At 42.2% G+C, this 27,950-nt stretch overlaps 1 protein-coding gene across 2 annotated transcripts in view; it reads right to left on the bottom strand.

Moving 5' to 3' along the window:
• Positions 1-27,950, bottom strand: part of LOC111862442 (tyrosine-protein phosphatase Lar) — an 805,060-nt gene that overhangs the window by 562,794 nt on the left and 214,316 nt on the right. The window contains exons 1-2 of one of the 2 annotated variants that reach the window (XM_023847833.2): positions 11,718-12,096; positions 9,201-9,279 (exon numbers count right to left, since the gene is read on the bottom strand). The gene's annotated coding sequence lies outside the window, so the exon portion shown is untranslated. Of the gene's footprint in view, positions 1-9,200; positions 9,280-11,717; positions 12,097-27,950 lie in introns of those variants that run through there. The other variant, XM_023847834.2, reaches the window with a different exon arrangement.

Raw genomic sequence — 27,950 nt, forward strand, 5'->3', positions numbered from 1 at the left:
CTCTGTGGGCAGAATATATAGCAACTCAGCCCGTACCTCGCAGGAAACACATTACGTCTCCGCTACAAAGCCCAACCGGTTAATGCTGTTTAGGGAAACAGTCGCTGTTTATTGCGAAAACCATACGGAACACACGAATAATATGTGGCGTGACCACAATAGTTCAGTATGTAACAGCAGGTGGTACGTACAGTAACCACTTCACAGTGAGGGGCTGGGACTCCCAGTTTGGGAAACGCTCTTCCAAACTGTCCCTTCACGGATACTTCGATTAATTTATATCTGACGTACAGACATGGCAAGTACAGGTCGTCATTTCAAACCTGGCCTTTAGGCTGGGTGCTAAGAGATCTGTGGCAAGAACTTCCGGTGACAGGCTGCAGCTATATTCTCGAAAGATGAGATGGTGGGAAGGTGGCACACTGTAAATAAGGTCGTGTTATAACCCATATACACTCTTCAATCCGTATCTCAGTGTACTCGATCAAATCCACTGCGCATTCTGTTAACAGCGGACAGGCCAAAAACCACGGACGATACTCATCATATGCTATGACTTCAGATACAATTTGACAAATAGCCAAACAGAGGTACCAACACCAACACTTCATATGTGTGACCTGATGACTATGTTCCATACATCACGCAAGGCCCCCATTTCTGAAGTGACAGCATGTAAAACTATCATGATGAGGCCTTAATCTCAATAGTCTCAGGGGATATACGTGTATTGTTTCGAGGCTAGTGACAGCGTAAACACAGCCTCCCGGCCTCATTCGTTTTGTGTTCTACTGAGAGGATCGAGTGAAACTCAACGCCCTTATACAGCTAAGATTAACAAGAAATACGACCTCTTCAAAGCTTACATTCAATTTCCTGGAAGCAGATGAGGCATTCTGCTTTACTCTTGTACCTTCGTCTTCACTTGGCGACTGTACAAACAGAAATGCATTATCTCCGTAGGAAGATTACAGCACAGCATTTACGCGTTCTGATTACACAACACACATCACGACAGGCATACCGAACACCACTCATTGTTTAAACACGAGCTTACTATGTGAGATTTACTGCGAGCAGAGAACATGGTAAAATGTGCTGCGTGTAAAACATCTCTCGGGTTGCAATGTACATCGTTATTTTATCATCAGAAAGTTACAAGATTCTACTGTCAACACAAAATCAGGGCATGATTTACAGTTGGGGGCCCTGGGGTAATTTAATTTGGAATCTCTATCGGCAAAAGCGAACTCAGATCGCGGCAATTCTTTTTCTTCTTGTTTGTTGTAGGACTTATCCTTGTTACGGGCCGTGGAGGCCCAAAGGGTTGTGGGACGTCGACGCTCCCAAATTTTCTAGACAATCGGCTCACAGATGGCGGTAAGGTTGTCAGCCTTACGCGCCGGCTGCGCTTTATCCCCAGGAAGATTCCTGGTACTCAGTTCTGTTTGAGTCGACCCCAGGGCCATAGTGCGGCTGGAAGGATTGCTGTAATAACCAAAAACACAACAGGGACAAATATCTCAACAAGATCTGTGGATTCAATTTCTGTTCTTTGGAGGCCCGAGGGGGACCGCCAAACTGGATCCCCCTCAAATCGGGCCCTCCACATCATGGGAACCAAAATCGCCATACCTGTATCTCGTTGCACGCAGAGTCAAATGGAGAATTTCAGTTAATTTTTGAATTAATATAAATAGGATACAAGCCAATATGTGGGGAGATCCAGATCGAAAGACAAGTATTAAAACTTGTGAAGACCGAAACGGGCTTGAGTTGGAGGAAGAAGAGCTCTTCATAAAACGCGAACGACGCAATTTACAGCACCGTAAGCCACTGCTGCACGCGACTAAAGTGTCTATCAATTAACTGCGCTGCGCGCTGTATCCAGTCACATGTCACATGTCATTGTTGTCTGCGTATGTTCTCAGTTGGCACAATCACTTGTGACGTAGAAGCGTCCAACTGCTGCTGCTACATATAACAATGGACACCAATACAAGAGCACTGACATTTCTAAACACTGGCCGATTTGTTCGAGACTTCAAACACAGGCATATTTCATCAAAATCCATTCCACCCCTAATATAATTCGTCTATAACCTCCCTGAGGATACTCCACACCTCCATCAGCCAGACAACTTATACTGAAGAAAAATCCTGTGTTTAACGAGACCTCCGGTGTGGCGATTCACAGCGGAACAGTAATTTGCTGCTGACCTTCGCCAGCACGGTCATTCTTGGTTCCAGGCCCCTGTCGGGACCCATCACCACATTTCTGTTCCTTCCAAGACCAATTACGTCTTTTAGGGAAACAGTCGCTGTTTATTGTGAGAACCATACGGAACACACAGATACACTGTGTGGGCACAATATATAGCAATTCAGTCCGTACCTCACAGGAAACATTACCCGCTACAAAGCTCAAACATTTAATGCTGTTTATGGAAACAGCCGCTGCTTATTGTGAGAACCATACGGAACCCACAAACACACTGTGTGGGCAGAGTTTCATTGTGTTAAAGGTGGTACATATAGTAACCACTGAATTTTTTATTGCTGATTGTAAATCGATCTAATGCTATCACTTAGCAGCGGGGAAACGTGAATACAACAGTGAACCAATCATATCTCGCTACTTCAACAAGTGTCTGTACTCTATTTCAAGTAAACATATATTTCTGAAAGTGTTTCCCCGATTTCATTTCGCCCGCTGATCTTCCTTTCCCTTCCACTTCTGAGTCTGGGTGCTATAAGCCTTGATGTTAGGAAAGTTTTAAAACCGATCCTGTCATCTTCTGAGTCTTCCTTGCGTCCTGACGTCCTTTGGGATTGTATAAGTATGCTAATTTTGGTAGTTTCAATCTTGCATTGTATTTACATGTTATTTCCAGTTTAATTAACATGTCTTCACTTCTTCTACGACATCCACAGTTAACAGCAGACCTCTTTGTTTTCTTCCCTTATTATTCTGTTACTACTAGCAATGACGTAAGAAGTTTCAGGATTTATACGTCATCTTTCCCCACAACTCAAGATTCACTTCAAAACATACACCTACATTAATAAAATAATGAAAGAGTTCATTGCCTCCCCCGGTATGTGATGCCGCGGAAAAAGTTCAGGAACGTTTCAGAGGAACGTACCACCTCCATCTTCAGGATTAAAGAGTTGTTTCCTTCCTTTGTCTAGCTGGTTTCGTTTATTCTTAGACACTGGAAATGGAGGCAGTCCATTCCTCCGAAATGTCCGTAAACTACACGGCGTCACATGTTTTCATGGTCACCGACGCGATAACCTCAAACTCAACATCTTAATTACACATTTCGAACAAAAAAAAATACAAGCACGTGGGTTCAAGCGTTAACGCACTTCACTTGCATGCGGAGGATGCCCCGCTCGAATAGCGGCCGTGACAAGAACTATCCTGAGGTCTTTGTAATTTTCGTGACTCCGCTCAGGCAAATCCCGCCAGCACAGCCTAAACTGATATCACATAGCGACCCTAGCTACCTCTAGTATCGTGGAACAAACCACACACAAAAGTCCAAATGCAATATCACTGAATCAGGATTTGCGTTCATTTCTTCGTCTAGTACAGATGTAACATAAAACACTGGTTTACAATATTATATTTAAGCATCCTGTTGCACTCTACACGATAAATGATACAAAATCCGTCCCAAGTGCAAACAATATATATTATATGTCCTTGATCTTGTTCTCCTCTACACTACATGTTTCGGCCTCTAACGGCCATCATCAGGTGTATACTCTCACGTTACTGCCACACTGAACCCAGTCTAAAATTTAACATTTAAAAAACACATTGTTATTTCTTCCTTATTATCAACATCTACCTCGTTTTAAATTTTAAATTTAAAATTTAGAGAAATTTTTAAAGGATTTTAAAATTAAAATTATAACTAAAGATTTTATAGTGCTATTACAGAAAAACCAAAATTGACGTGCGCAAAATAATCTACACACCAGACAGATATCAACGAGGAAGATGTTGATAATAAGGAAGAAATAACAATGTGTTTTTTAAATGTTAAATTTTAGACTGGGTTCTGTGTGACAGTAACGTGAGTGTATACACCTGATGATGGCCGTTAGAGGCCGAAACATGTAGTGTAGAGGAGAACAAGATCAAGGACATATAATATATATTGTTTGCACTTGGGACGGATTTTGTATCATTTATAAAACAATGGCTTCAGGCAACAGGTACATACAGCTCCGAAGATGAACATCCAAATATAAGAACAGGAGAGGTAGCTCAGTCGGTATAGCGACTGGCTACGGGCTGGGCGGCCAAAGGGTCGGAGTTCTAGTCCCGGTAGGGTCAAGAATTGTCTCCTCTGCACGCCGTCCAGAGCGGCTCTGGGCCCACACAGCCTCCTCTCCTATGAGTACCACGGTCAATTTGCCGGGGGTAAAGTGGCTGAGGCGCGAAGCTGACCGCAGTGGGAACGTGTTTACCGAGCTGCTGCCCAGAAACGGCAGTTGTTTACAAAGTCTACAAACAAACTCCGTGGCCTGAATTCCGCAAACGAACTATACCGACCGAGAGACCGCCACTTGTCGGCGAAGTTAGTGCCAACTTTAGCGGATAGTGTGTGTCGTGTGGTCAGCGCAACGGATACCCACGTCCAGTAATCTCGGTTTTCTAGACCGGAGCCGCTATTTTCTTCAAACAGCTCCTCAGTTATCCTCACGAGGCTGAGTGGACTCCGTTCCAGACCCACCACTTCTCAGAAAATCTGGTAGCGCCGGGAATCGAACCCGGGATCTCTGGTCTAACCACTAGACCACAGAGACGGCTTCTACAGTGTCTACACGCCACAATATCCTAGCTACTGCAGGCGGCTTAAAATAAAAGGGGGCAAAAAAACCTGAATGTTGCAGGTATAGTAACTGGGTTAGTCCACGACCGACTCCTTTCGAATCCTTTCCAATGCATTATTTGTCAATGTTTTTACAATTCGATGCCATAGTCACAGAACCTGACAGTCGTTAAAGAGACCACAAAGAAAAGAGAGAAGCGTTCCGGTGGTGTCCTGACTACTAACGTTTTTAATGGTCACGGAGAAACAAAATCTCTCTTTTTTCAACCTGACAGCCCTACACAAAGGATGCAACGTAATTTGGCTCCCAGCAATAGACACAACATACGAATCGTACCGTGCACAGACTTTAAAGGTGAAAGGAGGGTATGACCTCGCAGGGAACACAAAAACAACAATAGCCCCCCACCCCCACCAAGGGCAGGTAATGGCTGTAAAGTAAATAGCTACCACATAATAGGGCGGAACTTCCTCCTAATGTAACACAACATACATACAAAAAAAATAACAAACCACCCCCTCCCTCCTGAACCGTCACTCTTTTTCGACTCCGAGCTATTGTTGGCATGGAAGCACACAGCACGCGTTTTCCAATGAGGCACGAAATTGCGGTCAAAAGGTTGAAGGAGAGAGGGGGGGGTGGGCTGAAAACTTCCTGCATATCTGCAACCGACCGCCCCACAGCCTTCTGTTTTATTGATTTCCCATTTCGTTTCACCCCCTTCGCTGTCCCGCCATTAGACAGCGATAACGTAATTGTAGCCACCCGCCACGAGAGTACGCCATCCTCCAGCTACACTACAAAGTAGTTCCCACTTTCACCACCACATTCTGATAGCAGCACAGGACACTCACCGATGGCTGTTCGATATATCGAATGAAACAATTCGAACCTTTGACATAATTCAAACAGTACTTTCAACGGACTACTGGTAATTTTTAAATATTTGGCAGCTAGCAGGAATGGGATATCTATAATATTACGTCAACAGCTTGTTCTGTACAAAGCTACGGCGATATATCTCGAATATGGTAAGAATAATGAAAGAAACGGAAGACTACTGCCTCACTGTAGGCAAATTAAATTAAAGACGACTTATTCTCAAGTTATCTACAGATGCTGATTCAACCCAAACTTATACTGCGTCAGTTGGGATGAAGAAGACTGTTATTACTGGTGAGCAAACGTCTCAGAAAACAGCCACACTAAAATTCTGTTGGGACATTTGATTATAATATTTAGACCTTACATTACAATCACGGGAATGGGAGCCAGTTGGAACCTATTAATCACGACCAGTGTCACGCAGTGGTATTAATCACGATTAAGCTTCTGGTATTACACTGCCAAAAATTTACAGTTAAGTAACGACGCAGAAGCAGTCAATGGGGTCCCATTCCAATACTAGTATCTGGCATTCACACAGGGAGACTGTGGCAAACCATGAAAACCTGAATTTAGATAGCTATATGAATACTTCTGTCACCAAGATACGAGGATATTCTATTCCCAGTTTCTGCAATGGAGATGACATGTTTTGTAAATGTATTTGCCATGATCAGATCCTCAATTATCTGAACATATGCCTAAACTTTATATGAAGTGAAACAAATCTAGTAAAGTAAAGCTGTCCCTGTGTTTAACTAATTAGGTACTACGCCATGAAGGTGTATGGGGAACTGGATGTAGAGATCCACATTTCTTGACCTAGGCACTAACTGGGGGTGAGTGGTCAGCTTCATACCACGGCCCCCAGGGAAAGGGCCCCTGGTACACATTAGACAGGAGGCCAGGGAAACAAATCTAGTATGTATATAATTTACCCTAACAGATCCATTCAACTGTGAATTCTGTATCACTTTACATACATAAAGAGGTTTTCTTTCAAGCACGAGACTAATCACCGTCACCGCAAAATTTCTGGTTAACATAGCAACAAACAGCTTAACATTAACATAAGTTACACAGTAGGTCATAAATGGGTGAGTGGGCGTTTGTAGCAGTCTATTATAACTGTTCTGTGAGAATGAACAATATTTTGATGTGGATATATTAAGTGTAGTATACTATATAAAGGAGACTGTTTACAACTGACAATTTCTGTGTGATAATTATGAGAGATGGTGTTACATTCTGGCTTCTGTATATCATTCCATTACATGTAGGACTGGAAAGGAATATGGAAGAAAGCAGGGGAAGTTAACGATACAAAAGCTTATATAACAAATGACGACATTCCCTCCTGAGTTCCCAACAAATGCTATACTAGTTACAGTTTGAAATTATTCTGATATATATAAAATGGTAAGTAAAAAGTAAAAGTAAAGCTATCACTACCAGGCCGTGAAGGCCCATAGGGTTATGAGACGTTGAGGGTCCCACATTATCTAGACAATCAGCTTAAAGATGGCAGTAAAGTGTCAGCCTTAAGCACTGGCCATGCTTTACTCCCCATGAAAATTATTTAATTAACTCCTGGTACTCATTTCTGTTAGAGGTTGAGTGAACCCCAGGGCCATAGTGCAGCTGGAAGAATTAGGTCAATTGAAAAAAATCCAATGACCTCATCGGGACTTCAACCCACGACCTTCTGGCTTGTAGCATAGCCCCTCTTAAACGGTTACAGACTAAAAATGTATCAATTATAAATAAAATTGGTATGCAGTGCTGGCAACACAGTTCACTTGGCAAAAGCACTGTGACTGCTGTTGTTAATACCGGCATCATTTATCTGATGTAGGACTGCAGGTACATGTTATGTGCTGCCAGGCAACTTGCCCAAGATTCGAACTAGGTACCATAAAAATCCTCAATGAACTATTATATCTGTCATTCTGTTTGGTATCCAAGAATTCTAGAGGAGTACACAAAACAGTATTTCATTTCTCAAGACATTTCGTAACACTGAGTTGTGAAATTAATTTTCTTAATGCATATTGTTATTGTACCTGTTGATTTATCTCATATACAGATCTAGTGTTGCAAAGCTAACAGCATCATAAAATTTATCGTAAAAAAATGTTTAAGGATGCATCGTTCCTCGGGCAGACAACCTTATGGAAGAAATATTTCTCAGGCATCCAACTATACAGAATGGAAATTACCTTCCTTTGTGTTTCATTAAATATTCCCAGTATCAAAATGATTCAAACATGGTTTGCTTCTTATTGCTGAAACCTGAAATTTATCTAAATCAGGGCTGTCCAACTTGAAACGGCCGAAGGGCCATACTGTACCTTAGATGCCTACATGACTGTATTATATCTGCCCTGCAATGATCAAGTGTATAAAGGCGGCAAGCACAGGAATATGAACTTGACCTATAATGTTCAAAGACACTTATTAAGAGTTTAATATAATGTTATGTACAGAAATTAATAAAAAGATGAATTAATTAGTCTCTGGTGAATTTCTACAGCAGGGATTTCCTCTTTCACATGAAATTCGATGACAGCACGCTGGCGAAACGACATATCATTGTCGGCCATTTTGTTATGAGTGATACTGGTCACGTGATGCAAGCTATTGACGTCACAAGACACTCAAGGTTAACACAACAGGTGGTTCCACCTACCACCTCTAAGTCTGCTGTTCCCAGGTTGCAGGCAAAAAAAAAGTTGCTCATGACTTTTGGTACGACCTACATAGTTAATTTCAGCCAAAAGTAACATTACATGGATATCTTACTGCCTACTGTTCAACCCTAAAAGTTCAAGTAATACATTCCTCTGAAATGTCAGGCTTTCTCTGAACTTCACAGCATTACAACTCAGAATGCCATAGTGTTCTTACCCAATACAATACAAACACAACAATCAGTCAAACTAGTGACACAAGACAACTTCGTGGCACTGTGTTGACAGCAACGGCATCATGAAGTTGTTCTGAGTTCTGACATTCACTCTCTTCCTTATGTAATGGAAACTGAGAGGAAATGCAGTTTACTCCACAGTCCACAACAGAGGAGAATGTCAGAGGTGAAAGGGGAACTGAAATTGGGAAAACAGACAGAAAAACTGACAATGTAATAAAATGTGCAGGCACAGGGTCCGTGGGCATAAAGCTCAGAAGAAATTCAAATGGAAAGACTGTGAGAAGATGGCATTTGAAACTTTACACCCACCGATCCTTGCAAACAGCAAATAACACTAAAATAAGAAAACGATGGATGACTACTGGTACAAAAAACCGTTTCTTCAACTTTCAGATTCCAAGTGACAGCAAATCTACTGCATTGTCTTTAGGTGCAGCAGGAGCGCTCGCAACAGTGAAACTCCTTAAACGTATACACACACTTTAAAACAGTACAATATGAAGCATATAATTAATAAAATAATTTTCAGACTTACAATCTGAAGATCGTAGTGACACACCACTGACACGGCCGTTCAGTTCACAGCAACCGCCCCACCCCACAGTTCAACACAACTGAAATGAAAGAAAATATACATACAGCACACGTTACAACAGAACACCCATACCAAAGCTACATATACAGGCTGGTATTCCCAGAAATTTCCTGTGACTCACTGCCTGTTCCTACTTGGTATATACCACAAAACATCTGAGCTCAGTGCTATATATTGTCTGTTACACCCCATTGCTCTTGTGACTATGTGACAGCTACTGCATGTAGTGCTTACAATTCCAAGAAGATGGCAGCATCATATTACTTCCTGAATGCAGTAATGATGTATGTCCTGCGTTAGAGAACTAAACTGAATTTTAAGTCACCATTGACTGAATTAAAGAAAAGGGAGGAAACCTTTAACACAGCAAAGATGAACATACCTATATATATTATGGACATTTACAATAAAAAGGTCAAAAATTAAGGGAAGAATGGACATGGCATGGGCCCTAACCTTCATAACAATCTGTCTTAAGCACCAAAGATATCCTACTTAGTTTTCTTTACTAAGTTCATAACAGAATCAGATGTCTCTGCATCTCATCTATACATAATCACTAATTTGAATGTTGGGGCAAAGAAACATTTGTAGCACCACCTTAAACACTTTTACACCTTTAATGTGACTGCATTGTATACTCTGTCTTGGAATATTCAGGTTCATACGGCCATCTTTACAAATTTACATTGCTTTAGGTAGTTTTGGTTGATCACAGTGGCCATGCAGTCTAAGGCATGAACTGTCTTCGCTTGCTCAAACAATGGGATCGTGGATTCTCCGCACCCAACGCATGGATGTGTGTACGGTTATTGTGTTTGTGTTGTCCTGTGTGTAGGTGGAGGCCTTAAAAAGGGCTGATGACTCATCCAAGGAATCCTACTGACTGCATACAAAGATAACAAAACTGAAGGGGCCGGAGCCCAACAATGGGCTGTAGAGCCATTGATGCACAAATGAACAGGCAGTTTTGATGGTCATTTCTTGTGAATATGAATCTAACATAAATGGTGGCGGATGAACCCGTATTGTTGGTAAACATAATATAAAAAAGTGTCACATGTTTATCAAACTTTATAAAATATATATTTTTTATATATTCTATGATAAGCATGCTTTGATAAATTTCATAAAGTATGATTTCAATTGCAGATGAAGCAGCGGTTACAGCCGACAAATGCAGATCAAAATTAAATTTGCCTGACAACATTCCGCCTAAACCTACATCAAATATCAACAAAATGAATTACATGGTTTGGAGCAGGATATGCATGGAGAAAAATACACAAACAAAGTAATAAGTATTTACATATGAAAACATTTAAAAATGACAGGCAGTTATAAATTTAGCAACACCTAAACAAATGTGGTAGCGTAGTTGGTGAAGCACTATGATACAAGCCTGAAGGTCACGTGTTCAAGTTGCAATGAGATCACTGGATTTTTAAATTGACCTAATCCTTCCAGCCGCACTATGACCGTGGTGTCATCTCAGCCTCTAACAGAAATGAGTACCAGGAATTTTCCTGGGGGGTAAAGTGCAGCTGGCGCATAAGGTAACAACCTTACCGCCATCTGTGAGCCAACTGTCTAGAAAATGTGGGAGCCTCGACGTCTGACAACCCTATAAGCCTCCACGGCCTGTTACAGGGATAGCTGTACCTTTTTAAACAAAATTTACAATTTATTCACTCCATACTTCACTTTCAGTTTATTCAAAACATAACTTTCACATCGCATAATTCTTAATATTATGTCTGACAGTGTTGTAATTTATTTTATGCAATAAATTTTTTTATCCGACTTAATGGGCACTGACAGACAATGTAGTAAATCAGGCATTTCCCCACCAATTTGTGGGGAAAAATCAAAGTAAAAAAAATACATTAACACCAACATTTAAAAGTGCTTGAAAAATTTGTTCTTGTTTCCTGAATTCCCCATGGTGACAATTAAAATAGCCTTAAATAGCTTCAAGGTAAATTGTAAGCTAATATTCTCGCTCCCCCCCCCCTTACCCTTAAATAATACTGGTAACTGCCACCAAACTAGAATTACATACTGTCAGGTTACATTATACCACCTTGACAGTGTTAAATTTATTTCCTATAGAAAGGAAATTATCCAAAACATGGTTTAATAAATATAATGTTGTGAGAATCTTAATAACAATTAACAGTGATTTTGTAGTCCACGTAGATACACACTTAAAGTTAGTAATAATACTTAAAAACACTCTCAACTTGCTATTTATTCAACTGTCACTTAGTGTGTTCTATTACCTTACTCAGAGAACACTTCATACGGTTACTTATCTCCAGACTATTTATTTACAAGTTATTCCCACTGATGTATTGGCTTTAGGTCAGAATTCTGTACTTCACTTAATTTTAATTCGTTCAAATGAAACTTCTGTATTAAGGTGATCAATATGAACTATCTCAATAATGACCTAACCTTAAATATCTCCACGAGTAATCCTCTGAAGAACTCAGACTGTGAGAAAGACAGAATTCCTCAGCAAACATATTCTCAAGCCTTGTCTGTCATATCACAAAAAAGCAGCACTATTACTGTATGCATATGTGAACATGTGTGCAACAAAACGCTTTGAAATACAGTAGCTTAAAAAGTTTTGACTTATTTCGAACAAAACAGGCCACAAACAAATCCAAGTCTTTCGTATACTGTCACATTTTACACAAAATATGTACACACACTACGCCTCTCTTTTTTTATTCTATATTATGAAAAATACATATAGAAATTAATAAAATATCTGTCACAATTATATTCCTATCTCTGAACAATTTCCCTCTCTATCTGCAGACGCAAAGAGAAACAGAGCCAACTGGCGGGAAAGATTTCAGTGAGTAGAGGAAGGTGCGCGAATTCACCTCGATAAGCATACAGCTGCCATCTAGCAGGATACTGGAAACTAACAGTTTCAAAATATTTTAAGGCAAGAAGGGGTCATGTACTTACTTACTCATGGAGCTGAGCCCTTCTGGAGGAGCAGCCAATTCTGCAGCTACTAAAGAATTTCCCATCATTTTACGGAACCCAAAGGCTCGTTACCTTGTTCATAAGAGTCCTCCAATGGTCCCTATCCCGAGCCAGATCTATCCAATCCATACCATCGTATTCTATCTCTCTAAGATCCATTCTAATATTATGCACCCGCGTACGTCTTGGTATTCCCAGTTGTCTCTTTCCTTCAGTCTTCTTTCCCACCAATATCCTATATGCATTCCTCTTCTCCTCCATCCGTGCAATATGCCCCGCCCACCTCATCCTCCTTGACTTGATCATTCTAATTATACTTGGAGAAGGGTACAAGTTATGAAGCTCCGCATTATGCAGTTTTCTTCAGTCTCCTGTCACTTCATACCTCTTCGGTCCAAATATTCTCCTCAACACCCTGTTCTCAGAAATCCTCAGTCTATGTTCCTTTCTTAATATCAGAGTGCAAGTTTCACACCCATACAGAACCAGAGGCAAAATTATAGTTTTGTATATTCAAATGTTTATATTTTGGGGCAGCAGACGAGAAGACAAAAGGTTCTGGACTGAATGGTAGCAAGCATTACCCGAGCTCAGTCTCCTTTTAATTTCCTCCTGAATCAGGTTTTGGTTTGTTATATTCGTTCCCAAATATCCGAACTGTGCCATATTTTCAAAACATCTGTTTCGTATCTTTATGTCATGATTTTGCCCTGCATTTTGGTGACGAGACAGCAACATGTACTTAGTTTTCTCAGTGTTTACTTCTAGACCAACGTCTTTACTAGCATCAACTAAAGTATGGACTTATTTTATTCCTTCTTGTTTTGGTACTAACATAGTATAAAGTAAAGTTGTCCCTGTGCTTAACTAATTACGCACTACTTTATGAAGGTGTATGGGGGAGAGGATGTATAGATCCACATTTTCTTGACCTCGGCACCCGCTGGAGGTGAGTGGTCAGCTTCACGCCATGTCCTCCTTACCGCCGGGGAAAGATCCCCGGTACCTATCAGACAGGAGGCTGGGTGGGTTCCAGAGCCGGTCTCGAGGACGTTGAGAAGAGAAATTTCTTGCCCCATACCAGGACTCGAACTCCGACCCTCGGTCGTCCAGCCCGTAGCCCAACTGAGCTATGCCGGCTCCTGGACGACGTGGAGAATAGAAATAATATTTCAAATTTAATTTGAAATCTTACTGTCTGTGAATGTAAGCTCAAGAGTATGACATGTTATCTTTTCCCGTGTAGTATGGCAGAAGTGTACTGACGTTTCGAAGGATGTATTGCCTCCAGATTCAGGGTGGGCCCTGAATATGGAAGCAGTACGTTCTTCGAAACGTCAATAAATATCTATCAGAGTACACGTCGACAAATCCAACAAGATGGTTTTCTTCGAGTTTACTGTCATGGAAGAAAACACGATATTTTGAGACCGGACCGGAAAATCATCTAACCAAACCTAACCTAACCTGCACATACAAGAAGTTCCGAGAAGACCTCATCCCGCTTATGTCATTTCGCCTCTTCGACACCTTGATTTTGTCTAAATAATAAGTACCTCCATGGATCTGAGCCCTTCTTGAGAAACCGTCAGTCGCTCAGCTACTAAAGAATTTCACAACATTTTATGAAACCTGAGGTTTATTACCGTATTCAAAAGATCCCTCCACTGGTCTCTATGCTGAGCCAGATCAATCCAGTCCATACCACCCCATCCTATCTATCGAAGATCCATTGTAATACGAGGGAGAGTTAGTAAATTGCCCACAAATGGGAGTAAAACAGCTGTACTGGATGTAATAGGTTTTCTGTGTGTATCACTCGGTAGCAGCAAAGTCCAGCTTCGTGACAGTGTAGGTAGCAGACGCGCATGCGTATGTTCAAGGGATGGTTTCAGTAGTCAAAATGACTACCGTGCTTGAGGAGTATCCTACGGATGAACAGCGTTCTATTGTGCGTTTTGTGGTCAAAATGTCTCATTTCAAAGGATATTCGTAAAGAAATGTTTCCTTTACATGGGGGGGGGGGTGTTTTCGCGTAAAGCAGTTCACTGTTGGATCGAGAAACATCGCAAACTTTCCGCTGATGACGATGAAATTAAAACGGAAGTGTATAAATGGCTGAGACAACAGTCAAAAGACTTCTATGCTGCGGGTTTCGACTCACTGGTAAAGCGATGGGACAAGTTCATCAATATTGGTTGAGGATATGTCGAGAAATAAATGTTCTTTTACAGGTTCGAATATCACGTTTTACGTTTCATAACAATTTGTAAGTTATTTGGTGATTTGCCCTCATATTGTACTCCCACCTATGTCTAGGTTTTCCGAGTGGTCTCTTTCCATCTGGCTTTCGATCCTAAATCCTATATACATTCGCCTTCTTTCCCATACGTACTACATGCCCTGCTAATCTCATCCTCGTCGGCTTCGTTAATGTAATTATACTTGGCGAAGGGTGCAAGTTATGAAGTTATTCTTTAAGCAGGATTCTGCAGCCTGTTCTCTCTCCATAACTCGTCGGTCCAAATGTTCCCCTCAGCACCATCTTCTCAGATACTCTGTCTGTTTTCTTACCTTAGTGTTCCTGCTACGAGTCACACTGATATAATTTATATTACATTGAAACATATCAAATTTCAATCCCACAGGAACCACAGTGCGTCCTTACAGTCGATCCTGTAAGGACCATACGGAACACACAGATACACTGTGTGGGCAGAATATACAGCAATTCAGTCCGTACCTCACAGGAAACACATTACGTCTCCGCTACAAAGCCCAACCGGTTAATGCTGTTTAGGGAAACAGTCGCTGTTTATTGTAAGAACCATACGGAACACACAGATACAGTCAAAGTCCAAGTCACATTGCGACTGACGGTCAGTCAGTCAGTCAGTCAGTCAGTCAGTAAGTCTTGGTGTCGAGCCCCATCTGGGGCTCATGACCAGATATTTATTACCTTTAACAGTTACGGTCTTTTGTTTTTGTGGGGGGCCCTCTCTGACGAGAGGACGGGTCTGCCTTTTGTATGTGCTGCTGGCCCTTGCCAGTGCAGTCTTTCTCGGGTCTGAGTCCCCTGGGACTCAACACCATATTTTACACTCTCAGATTTGAAACTTCCCTTTTCGTCGCCTCCTACGAACCGCAGGGTCACGGTGGAAGTATTGGACCCCCCCTCCACAAGATTCTTCACACAGATACACTCTGTGGGCAGAATATATAGCAATTCAGTCCGTACCTCACAGGAAACACATTACGTCTCCGCTACAAAGCCCAACCGGTTAATGCTGTTTAGGGAAACAGTCGCTGTTTATTGTGAGAACCATAAGGAACACACAGATACACTGTGTGGGCAGAATGCAGAGTTTGGTATGTTAAAGCAGGTGGTACATATTGCTATGGTTGTGTTGTGAGAAACAAGTGCAAATATCAGTAATTTTAAGTTAGTAAACTATCGTAACGTACAAACGCATGCAAGGCCAAGACAGCTGGCGCAGACGACAAAACTTAGACTTGCATTTGGAAGGTCCCTGCACCGAATCACGGCTGGAACGCAGGCTACATTGACTGAAAATTTCCATAGTTTTCCACAACACTTTCAGTGGTTTGGGAGAGGACTTTTTCCTTCCTTACCTTTTCCACTTCAAGATTCATCATTTCTGTTATTCGTCGCTATACAATCTCAGATCCTGACAGATTCGTTAAACAAGTCAACATACGATACACTTCTTCGTATGTGCAACTGGTTCAATAACTGCGTTTACTGCATGAAAGAGAGAGGATGGGAGGGTTGAGAGGGGATGAAGGTGGGGGGTTCGCTGTGGGCATGTACCCACATGCTCCCCAAAACAAATTACAGCTCAGCACGCAATCCTCAACTGAACATTACGTAACCAGAAGCGAGTAAAATTAAACAACCCCTCTTGCTTATAATATCTATATCCCTTGCTCGGGTGAATACTGGGTCACTGGCGTGGTCTTATCTAGAAGGGCATCTATGCAACTGCAAGGCAGTCAAACCGAACAATTCAGAGGGATCCGTGAAGCCGTGTTCTGTGCGAGCAGATTATTCTGTATTTTCTTCATACAATTCGGAGGGATCCGTGAAACCGTGGTACATGGCAGCGATTGTCTTATATCACTTGCGCACAACTTACCGAGAAAACATTTTCGGTCCCATGACTGTACAGCGAAAGTTTAAAATTAGCTCTAATAAACTGAGACTGCTTACGGCGATAAGGGAAATACAAAGAACAGAGGGTTTAATGGGAACATACTTGTATAATTATCGTTTTGTGTCAATAAAATTATGTTCCTTACAGAAGGCAATTTCCTGGAATTAATATGACGATCATCCTGCAATAAAGGAGCACATTGTTAGAAATAAAATTATATTAAAGAGTGTTCAAATCAGTAATTGTTAATCATCAGCAGATATTATTACAATTATCAAAACAAGGAGGATGAGAGGAGTGTATGTAGCACGCATGGGAGAGAAAAGAAATGCATGCGAAGTTTTAGTAGATAAATCAAAAGGAAAGAGACAAATAGGAATACCTACTTATACTATTTAAAATGGATTTTAACGAAATAACGTGAGAAGGAGCGAAGTAAATTCATCTGGCTCATGTTTCGAGTCAGTGACGGCCGCTTGGGTACACGGTGATGAGCTCTCGGCTTTCATAAGAATACAGGGAACTTCTTGGGTGGTTCAGCAACTATAAGCTTCTCAAGAAGAATTAAGAGTTAAAACAAATTATATATGCCTCTGTGGTCTAGTGGTCAGAGTTCCTGGCTACAGAGCCACATGTCCCGGGTTCGATTCTCGGCACTACCAAATTTTCTGAGAAGTAGTGGGTCTGGAAGGGGTCCACACAGCCTTGTGAGGATAATTGAGGAGCTATTTCAAGGAAATAGCGGCTCCGGTCTAGAAAACTGAGATTAACAGCCGTGGGGATCCGTTGCGCTGACCACGCGACACTCTCTATCCGCTAAGTTGGCACTAACTTAGCCGACAAGCGGCGGTCGCTCGGTTGGTAGAGTTCGCTTGCGGACTATAGGCCACGCATTTTTGTTTGTCTGTTTGTTTGTATATGAAACATAGTTCATGGCTGGAAAAGAGAAACCTGTGGTAAATATGTTGTTGCAGAGGGAAATTTTGAGAAAGTGTATGGACAGCAACGGAGCAAGGGATTTGAAGGAACAGAATTAAAGATGGATTGAGGGAAGAATTACATAAAACCTACGATCTGGTAGCGGATATTGGATCTACCAAATTACACCCTAGAGGACAGCAGTCTTCAATTTACTTGAAGCAGAAAAATCGGTTGTTTCTTCACGACTTCCTTAAAGACACCTGCAATTGGGTGAAATCCTTATTTATAGTAACAATTCTCTGTCGGACATTCGAAACAGATGCACTATAACAAACACGTGAAGGCTGTCTGTCTGTCTATCTCTCTCGAGCATGACGTAACCTCAACCCCAGACCACTTCCCTCCCTCTTCTTTTCCTCCTCAGCCCCCTTTTGTACTGACGCATCGATCTCGACAGTAGTACCAACATACGGTACAAAATATCACTAAAACATTATAGGCATGTCAACGTGGTCCCTTTGTTAAGTTCTGGATCGATCCATAAAAACATATAGGGGAGTGGAGATATCGCTCCAAACATACTTAACCTCAGCACTAGATGGGGGCGAGTAATCAGAATTACGCTCCTCTCGCTTTATTTTCAGGGAAACAGCCCCCAGGAACTATGGGGTTTGGTGAGCTCCAGAGCCACTGCACCCAGAAATGCGAATACCAGGAGACAATTGGAAAAAATATTAAATCATCATAAAATGTGAGTCTGTCTGTCTCCCAAACATTCTCTTCCTTTCAACTCTACAAAAATGTCTATGCATTTCTCATTGATCCCATGCTACATGCTCATTTCATCTGATCTCTTTGATTTGATCACCGCAATGATGTGGTGACGAGCAGAAATTTTGGCAGAAACCTTGCGATGGATGAGTCTCCAGCTCAAGCAGTCGTAACCAGATATATGAGAAGAAGAAATTAATTCTGAACCGTAACAGGCCAGACTGGGACGGGGAACAAGAAGAGTACATATTATGAACTGTCTTGCTTAATTTGTTCAGTAGAGTTTGTCTAGCGAAAAGGGCTGAATAGAAAGCCACTTTCATTACTGTGATGTAAATGCTAGGATCGTCTCATCAAGTTAACCTATTGAAGCATGGTGGTTGCTATACATACCGCCTTATTTAACACACCAGAACTCTGCATTCTGCTCACAGAATGTATTTGTGTGTTCCGTGTGGTTCTCACAATAAACAGCGACTGTTTCCCTAAACAGCATTAACCGGTTGGGCTTTGTAGCGGAGACGTAATGTGTTTCCTGTGAGGTACGGACTGAACTGCTATATATTCTGTTCACACAGTGTATTTGTGTGTTCCGTATGGTTCTCACAATAAACAGCGACTGTTTCCCTAAATAGCATTAACTGGTTGGGCTTTGTAGCGGAGACGTAATGTGTTTCCTGTGAGGTACGGACTGAATTGCTATATATTCTGCTCACAGAATGTATTTGTATGTCTTGTAGGATTCTCACATTACGAAGCAAGATGGCTCACGAGGTAACGCTGACTATTCAAGTGGTTCTAATCGCTGTAACAGGCCGTGGAGGCCCATAGGGTCGAGGCTTCCGTATTTACTAGAGAGTCGGCTCACAGATGGTGGTAAGGTTGTCGACCAGAACACCAGAATATGCTGCATGACATTGTTTGTGACTTCCCTTTGTTCCTCCATGCGAATCTTGGAACAGATCCAAAAATGACGTCATGATCACTTACTATCACGTCCGTTACAATTAATTATTCGCCAGCATCAGTCATTCAATGCTATAATGACAGGTTGGATGACCAAGGTGATGTATTCTGCTGGCCGCCTAAGCAACAACTAATTAATAAAACTAAACAGCTTCTCCGCCATCTGTGAGACGACTGTTCAGTAAATGTTGAAGCCTCGACGTCTCACAACTCCATGGGCTTCCATGGCCTGTTACAGGAATAACTTTACCTATGACATTAATAGTTTTATTTTGTTTTAGCATTGACCGACATATGAGAGTTCCATTTCCTGATAGCTTCCAGACCGAGTTTGGGAAGCACCCAGCTTCGTTTCCCAGTGCGTGAAGCTGACCACTAACCTCCATACATGAAGTTGTACCACCAATCCGCCGAGCGTCTTCGAGATGTGATGCCTGACTGAGTACAAGAAAACTTCACGTCCTTTATCTTTCACGTAATCTGTGTTAGCGACATCGTTTATAAATAAATGATGAATAAATAAAAGCCGACTGTTTCCCTAAACAGCATTAACCTATTCATTCCTTAATGGAGGCGCAGTGTTTCCTGTGAGGTACGAACAATTGAAATATTACTACGCGTATGAGCAGTTATAAACGTGATTCGGTTTGTTGATCAGGTTTATTGGTGGTGGACAAAGTGGCACTTGGGGCAGGCATTCTCCGAGCACTTCGGTTTCCCCTGCCAATTCGCATTCCACTGACTGCTCTACAATCATCATCATCCGGGGCTGGTACAGTAGGCCAGTAGTGGCCGCAGTACCAAGTGGACTCAGTCTCACCCCATGAGAGAGAGAGAGAGAAGGAAAAGCTGTTCAGCTTATAACATTTTGTCAAGGACCGAACAGTGAACAGAGTTTCTCTGTTTAATGACAGTTGCCTAGTAACGGCCGTTGTCTAGTTATCTGTTTCGCGGCCGTTACCTAGCATCGGGTCTATATGCCACAATATTATTTAGACGAATTCCACACTGCAGAGGCTCAATACTGTTGAGAACATGAGTATCCAAGTGACACGGGGTGCATTATGGGAACGTCTGCTGCTTGTCACTCTGTCACACTCTGAGTCTATCGAACGGAGACTGTCAAACAATATTTCATCATTAAAAATCAACGTGAAGCTAAATTCATTTTTGTATTCACACCAACTAGATTTTTTTTATTGAAATACGACGCCCCTTCCTGTGGCAAATTGAATTTTCAACAGCTCTTTTCATATTTTTTTTTTTTTGAATGAGACTTTTCAAAGTGAATTCAGTTCCCATAGCTTTTAAAGGCAGGTATCAGCGTGTCTGACAGACCGTTGCTACGAAACGAACAAAGCAAATGCTATTTACCTATAAACTACACTGCTCCTAAATTTACTGCCACTGATTTCTGATTGCGACACTATGTAATCGGGTACATCGTTGTCAGTGTTTCGTAGAGACCTTCCGCTTCCTTCTTCTGTGTAGAAGAACGAGGAGAATGTCGCAATGTACTATGGGTATAGTTCTCAGGTAATCCGGGGTTAGAGCTTGAGTGGACCAGCAACAGTAAGAATATTTCGCCCTTCAAAAGGCTTTACTTTTTCAAGGGAAGAGAAAATACGGGAAATGTCTCAGTGCGAACCAATAGGTGGCAAATGAAAGGGATTGCTTGAAGGGTAAAATGAATTGAGGAAAAGTTAAAATCTAAGGGGTGTTATTTCAGAGGACAGAGGGGGAAGTAAATGAAGAAAAGGGGAAGAAGAAAATAGAGGTAGAGGTAAAGGTAAAACTATTCCTGTACTTAACTAATTAAGCACTACGCCATGAAGACGTATGGGGGAATGGAACTATGAAGCCATATTTTCTTGACCTCGGCACTAGTTGGAGGTGAGTTGTCAGCTTCACGCCCCGGCCGCTTTATCCCTGGGGAAAGAGCTCACGGTACCCATTGGATAGGAGGGTGGATAGGCCCCAGAGCCGGTCTGGACGACGTGAAGAAGACAAAATTCTTGACCCTACCGGGACTTGAACTCCACTTCTCCACCTCTCCGTCGCTATACCGACGCTATCCCGGCTCTAAGAAGACAATATAATAAATAAAAATATGGAAACTGATTCTATCATTGTTTTCACTCTCGGCTTAAGCTACTACCCTGAAGATGATGGGACACATTAATCCGAAACATTTATAGCGATCTACCAGAATGCACAGCGTCCAGGCCCACTAACCTGAGGTTGGACGCAAGGGAATTTTTGCCAAAATGTCGGTACATGTCTACTAAACTACACGGCGTCACATCCCAGAACAAAACAATCTTTATGGCCACCGCAGGATCAAAATCACATCAAACCTAAGTGCTGCTATTAGAGACGTGAATTTTCAAAGGTAAGCTGGGTACAGTTCCCTGGTTGGCTATTTCACGACACACTGCCTCTGTGGTCTAGTGGTCAGAGTTCCTGGCTACAGATCCAGAGGTCCGGGTTCGATTCCCGGCGCTACCAAATTTTCTGAGAAGTAGTGGGTCTGGAACGGGGTCCTCTCAGCCTCGTGATGGTAATTGAGGAGCTATTTCAAGGAAAGAGCGGCTCCGGTCTAGCAAACAGAAATTAAAGGCCATGGGATTCGTTGCTCTGATAACGCGACACCCTCTATCCGCTAAAATTGGCACTAATTTCGCCGACAAGCGGCGGTCGCTCGGTAGGTATAGTTCGCTTGAGGACTAAAACCATGGATTTCTTTTTTGTCAGTAGCTAGACTGCAGATCGTCTGATGGTTGGATGACAGATGAACTGGAACTAACTCCATGGACCTGCGCCTTGGCTCAGCCACTCTATATGAAAGGTACATCGGCGTGTCCACAAATGCCTGCGCCACACGACTCCATCCCGCACCCTCGCCCTGTTTCTTGAAGATCCATTTTCACCCTATTTTCCTCATATTGAAACAAGAAGTTCTGAGAAGAACTAATGGCTTTCTTTCTTTTAAAACGAGAACGACGCCTACAAAAATTCATTTTGCCGCGCGAACGTCTTTGTCAAAGATGTTACCTAGCAACGATGGAGGGATATACAGAAAGACCTACAAACCCTCGTTTGATAAGACACGGACCGCATAGAAAATGACACGTCCAACAATGCCTTAACTGCCACTGGAGCGTCTTTACCGAGTAGTTGTCTTTATCACCGAAAAGAAGAATACAGTTAACAGAGCCGTTGTCTTGCAACGGCAGGAGGAATACAAATACAGACACACAGGCTGATGGCAGGGATTCATGAGGTACGCCTATGAGATGGGCTCAGCAGTCATGATATACATACCAAGTTTCATAAACATTGGTTTAGGGATTCAAAAGTTATTAGAGAGTACATACAGACAGACACACAAATTGGAAGGAGGTTGCATAAGCCTGCTTTAGGAAAGTGGGGTTATGAGATCATCTTGTTGCCTGTGTTTCTGTATGTTCACCTCCCGTTACAACTTCTGAATACCTGAATCAATTTTTACGAAATTTGGTATGCATATCATGGCTTAGCCCATCTCAATGGCGTGCTTCGTAAGTCCCTGCCAACAGTATTGCCAATTTTACAGCCTCCAAAAATTTCTGAACAGTCTTAAGGAGAGAAAAATGTGATATGACGACTGAACGCCGGAATAGAGGAGCCAGAAGAGACGTCCGTTATTACGCAACGGTTAGGTAAACAAAGAAAATATGAGAATAGTTCTTCCCACGATTTTTTTCATATTATCTTCCCATCTAGATATAGTTATTTCTAGTGGTTTCTTCAGGGTTTCTTACCAAACCCCTGTAGGCACTCCTCTTCATTCCTATGCATGCTACATTCCCTTGTCCCTGCATCCTCCTTGACTAGATCATTTGAGTTGAAATAATTTGAAAGGGAATAGAGGTAATCTAATAGTGGTAATACGGCGGAATTTTGCCTGAAGGGAGTGAGGAAAGATTCAGCCAGTATGGTCAATGCCCCGGTCAAGAATCGAATTAAGCACCACTTTAATGCCAGTGTAGGTATAAAAAATTAGTCACCAGTACGATACCATGGAAGGACACACGGTAGCGTTGTTCATTCAGGCACTAAGCTACAAGCCGGAAGGTCGCAGGTTCGATTCGCGATGTTATTGCATTCTTCAACGGACCTAATCCTTCCAGTCGCACTACGGCCCTGGGGTCGACTCAGCCTCTAACAGAAATGAAGACCAGAAATCTTCCTGACGGGTAAAGGGCGGCTGGCGCGTAAGGCTGCCGACCTCACCGCCATCTGTGAGCTGATTGTCTAGAAAATGTGGAAGCCTCGACGTCTCACAACCCTTTGGGTCTCCACGGCCTGTTACAGGGATAGCTTTAACTGTTTCTCTTAGTACGAACCGTGTTGCTGGATCTACCACTTTCTGATTAACGTGTGGAAGCGCATGCGTTTGCGATCCGATCAGCCACGGCTCTGCCACTCTGAATGCACGCAGCTTTCCACGCGAACATCACGTCTGCGCAGTATCAAGGGGAACTTGATTGTGTGTGCACTTGTTTCCAGACTCTCAACGAAATTGCGAGAAATCTCTCAAAATTTATCTTTGTAAGAAAATTTCTCCAGTCAGGAAATTCTGCTTTCTGTTTTCAGGGAGGACTGACCGTTAGGATTCTAATGGAATAGGCAGTGACACACAGTGGAAGGGCGGGAAGGAGGGGGAGAAGACGAGGTTTCCCCGCAACCCGTAACTTCGCACGAATTGAGTTTGTGGTCAGTGTGTGTGTGTGTGTCTTCGATCCAATTCGCACTACGAAAGAGAACAAAAGATGGAAAGGGGAGGGGGGAGGGAGGGAGGGAAGAAGGGGGGAGCTAGTATTTCTGTCTCTTTCTTCCTTCAATTTATTTCACCTTTTAAAGAAATAAATACCATTCACGGATCAAACGGGACTGCTGAAACCATCCACACATGAACTAGGATTGGTTATTTAACGACGTTCACAATATCTCGACTACTTATCATCGAAAGATATTATGACTTATATTGGAAAGGGTTTTGAAGGAAGTGGTTGCGGCCGAATTCACGTACTATTACGGTATCTGCCTGGAGGGACTGAGGAAAATTATGACGAATCTCAGAATAGCCGGTGCCCCGGTTGAGATTCGAGACGAAGGCCTCCGGAATACGATCCACAAGTTTTGCCCTTACACCGACATGTTACGCACTACAGGTCCCTGAGCATTATTAGGCATCACCCAATGAAGGCGTGTGGAGGAGGTGAGGTATGGCTCCATATATTTTTTGCCGAATAATCAGGAGTAGTGATAACGTTTTTATTTAGTATTCGGGAGGTGATGGTTTCGAATCTCGGCTGGGTAAACCGTTATACTGACTGATATATTTAGTGGATTTCTTCAATCCTTTTAGACACATGATAGGACCCTGCTTCGATTAGGCTAAGGCTGCCTTCTTCAAAAGTTTTGAGATTCATCACTCATCTGCCATCTTATTTTCTGTGCTACATACTGAAGATAAGGATACCACAGAAGATACGCGACTTCTTTAACTTGTCGCGTTGTGGAGCTTCTGCAAGCCTTGGGGAGTTTATCCCTGAGGAAAGAGTTCTCGTGTTCCCTTAGCTAGTTTGTTGCGGTCGATGTGGAGTCCGAACGTTCCATAAAAAGGAAATTTCTTTCTCTGCGGGGACTCGAACTCTGTTCCTCAATCATCCATCCCATCAACTAGTCACTACATCGCCTGAGCTGCCTCGGATGTCCAATTTATAACACTAGCGTAACAGCCGTTCAGGATTCTACAGAAATTCCCATCATTTGTTAGAAGCTTTCTTGCGGTTACCTTCATTGCTCATTCTTGTGTTCCATTTCAGTCCTCTAACTTATCCACTGAGATATCGAAGCCGAAGTTAACGCCATCTCCAGCGAACATCAGACATCACAAATTGTTCTCTTTTTTTTTTTTATTGCTAGTGGGGTGGGACTAAGTCCCTTGTACTGCGGCCACTTCTGGCCTATTGTACCAGCCCCAGATGATAGGTGAGGGTGATTGTAGAGCAATTGGTGGAATGAAGATTGGCAGGGGAAACCGAAGTGCTCGGAGAAAACCTGCCCCAGCGCCACTTCGTCCACCACAAATCCCACTTCACCAGACCCGGGATCGAACTCGGGCCGCTGCGGTGGGAAGCCAGCGACTAACCGCTTTAGCTATGGCGCAGCCAATAGTTTTACATACTGCACTACACTCCAAATATTAACATCAAATTATTATCAGCACTCACAGAATAGGCACGATACTTTTAAATAAAATGCTACTAGCTTTTTTCCTGACCTACTATAGATAGATAGATAGATAGATAGATAGATAGATAGATAGATAGATAGATAGATAGATAGATAGATAAGATAGATAGATAGGTAAGAAGGTAGGTTGATAGTTGGATAGATAAACTTGCGTTCCTGCAACATGTTAAAAATCGACAATTCGTTGTCTGGTAACCTGAAATTGTGAAATTGCAATTAGTAAATCTCAAGGTTACGTACTTCATCCATCGTCTGGTATGTAAAAGAGAAAAGACCACGACGTTTCGAAGACTGGATCTGTCTCCGTCTTCAGGTGGTTAGGGGAGGATAAACCTACTCAGTTGGGCCTGTTATTGATTCCCCTCATCAATGAAGAGGTTAACAAATAGGAGTACGAACTTCTGAGATGCGAAGCCGTATAGCTCTGTGGAAGTTCTCCGAAGATTTGGTTAAACGAAAATCTTCCTTCTTCAGTGTCTAAGGATAAGCCAAGTATTCAGCCTACAAGACGCAAGCAGCAAATCGAGCAGAATATCTTCATTGGTTCACTGCTCGTCTCAGGAGATGACGGAAGTACATGATGAACCTCTAACAGACAATACGGCGTCACATCCAAATAGATAACAAACAAATCTAAAATTTATTCACGTGTTATGTATTTGCTTCTTATTTAAAGCGTCGAATGATCAGATAAGAGAGCATAAGGAACTGGAAAGAATGCGTAAGGAAGACGTCGAAGTGCTACACGAGGATTTCCCTGGAGAGACTGAAGAGAAACATGAAAAGAACTTCAGATAATACTGTCGCTATCCTGATCGAGATTCGAACCGACCACTTCCCGAATATAAGCCAGAAGTGTTGCCACTTGAGCTAAATTCCTACATTCATAAAGCAATAGAGCGAGTTAGTGAGGCGGTACCTACCTAGACTCGCGTTCATGAGGTCCTCAGTTCTGATCTCAGTCACGACGCCCATTATCCTCGCTGAGATTCGTTATGTTCCTCAGGCCCTCCACGAACATTCCAGAACAGTGACGACCTTTCCTTCATTATTTTTCCTAATTCATAATTCACAAATTCACCATTCGTCGCTACGTCATCAGAGATTCCAACAGCATTGTATATAAAAACCACGCGAATAAGGAGAGATAGACTACTGTCAGATGTTTGAGAAGTTTCCATAAATATTCTGAACTGTGAAAAATTACTCTGTTTGTCACGTTCTTCATGTGGTTTTTTCTTCATCTTAGTCTTCTATCGTGAAGATGGAGGCTATATGTTCCTACGAAACGTAGTTTAAACGTCACACGACTGAACGGTATTACAGCCGGAAGACCCAAATCTTTATACCCATTGCTATGAGATCCTCAAACCCAAAATTTTGAACTGGATATAATAACGCCGTGTAATGCGTTGACAGTCAACTGTCTCACATCTGCTTGCCACATGTTTATTGCTAGTTCCTTGCTAGGCTTATTCTTCTAACCTGAAGATGGAGGCGACATGTTCCTCCGAAACGTCAGTTGACTTCCAACTGTTATATCCCAGAAGACAGAACCCTTTATAACCAAAGACGTGGGAACCTCAACTCAACATTTCGAANTTCGTAAAAGAAAAAACTTCTATACACTCGCTCACGCAGTGCATTCAGGCCGCATTTCATATCACAACCGGAGCGCGCATATGCGCTAGAGTACTACTATAATCCTGTACACAAACCTCGTTGCCTCGATCGATACGCTATATCGAGATCGTACATTAGCGATATATATCGAGATATAGAAAGAAGAAATGATGGACATGAAAACCAATATCGGAAACTTCACTAATTAGGTACCTGATATATTTCTACTATAATTAAAAACATCAGGACCACATATTTCAGAGAAAAGTACAGTAAAAGATTAAAGTTCATACTGATGTTTGCCACGGAGATGTGACGCCGTGAACTAGGGTAAAATGTTATAAAAAGTTTTGGTGGAACATGTTGCAATTATATTCAGAATAAGAGAAGGGTCAGAAATGCCCTCAGGACTCTTAGTAACCTTCTGCCAGACTACCACTCGTCACATCCCGAAGGAGAACCTCTAACATCATAACTGACGACATTATGATCAACGACATACGGTCTGTACGGCCAAGGAATCGAGTTTCCATCTCCACCAGGGGAAAAAATCTTCTCCATGTCACTTCTGGGGTCCACAGAGTTCCAGGGATTCTTTCTACGGGAATAAAACGGCCGAGGCATGAAGCTAACAACACACCTTCATCTACTTCCGAGATTAAGAACATATGGAGCTATACCTCCACTCCCCCACATGTCTTCATGGCGTAGTGCTTAAAGACATGCAGTGCCATAACTCAGACGATTCGTTGTAGGCCTGGATTCGATTTCAAGTCATATCATGTGGGATCTGTGGTGGACTAAGTGGCACTGGGGAAAATTTCTTCTCAGTGTTTTTGTTTCCCCTGAAAAGGACACAAAAAGGAGTTCGAAGCTGGGTCACTCTTTATCAAAATAATGACTAAGCTATAGGCTGAAGGATCGT

This window comes from Cryptotermes secundus, unplaced genomic scaffold, assembly GCF_002891405.2.
Source record: "Cryptotermes secundus unplaced genomic scaffold, Csec_1.0 scaffold816, whole genome shotgun sequence".
NCBI lineage: Eukaryota > Metazoa > Arthropoda > Insecta > Blattodea > Kalotermitidae > Cryptotermes > Cryptotermes secundus.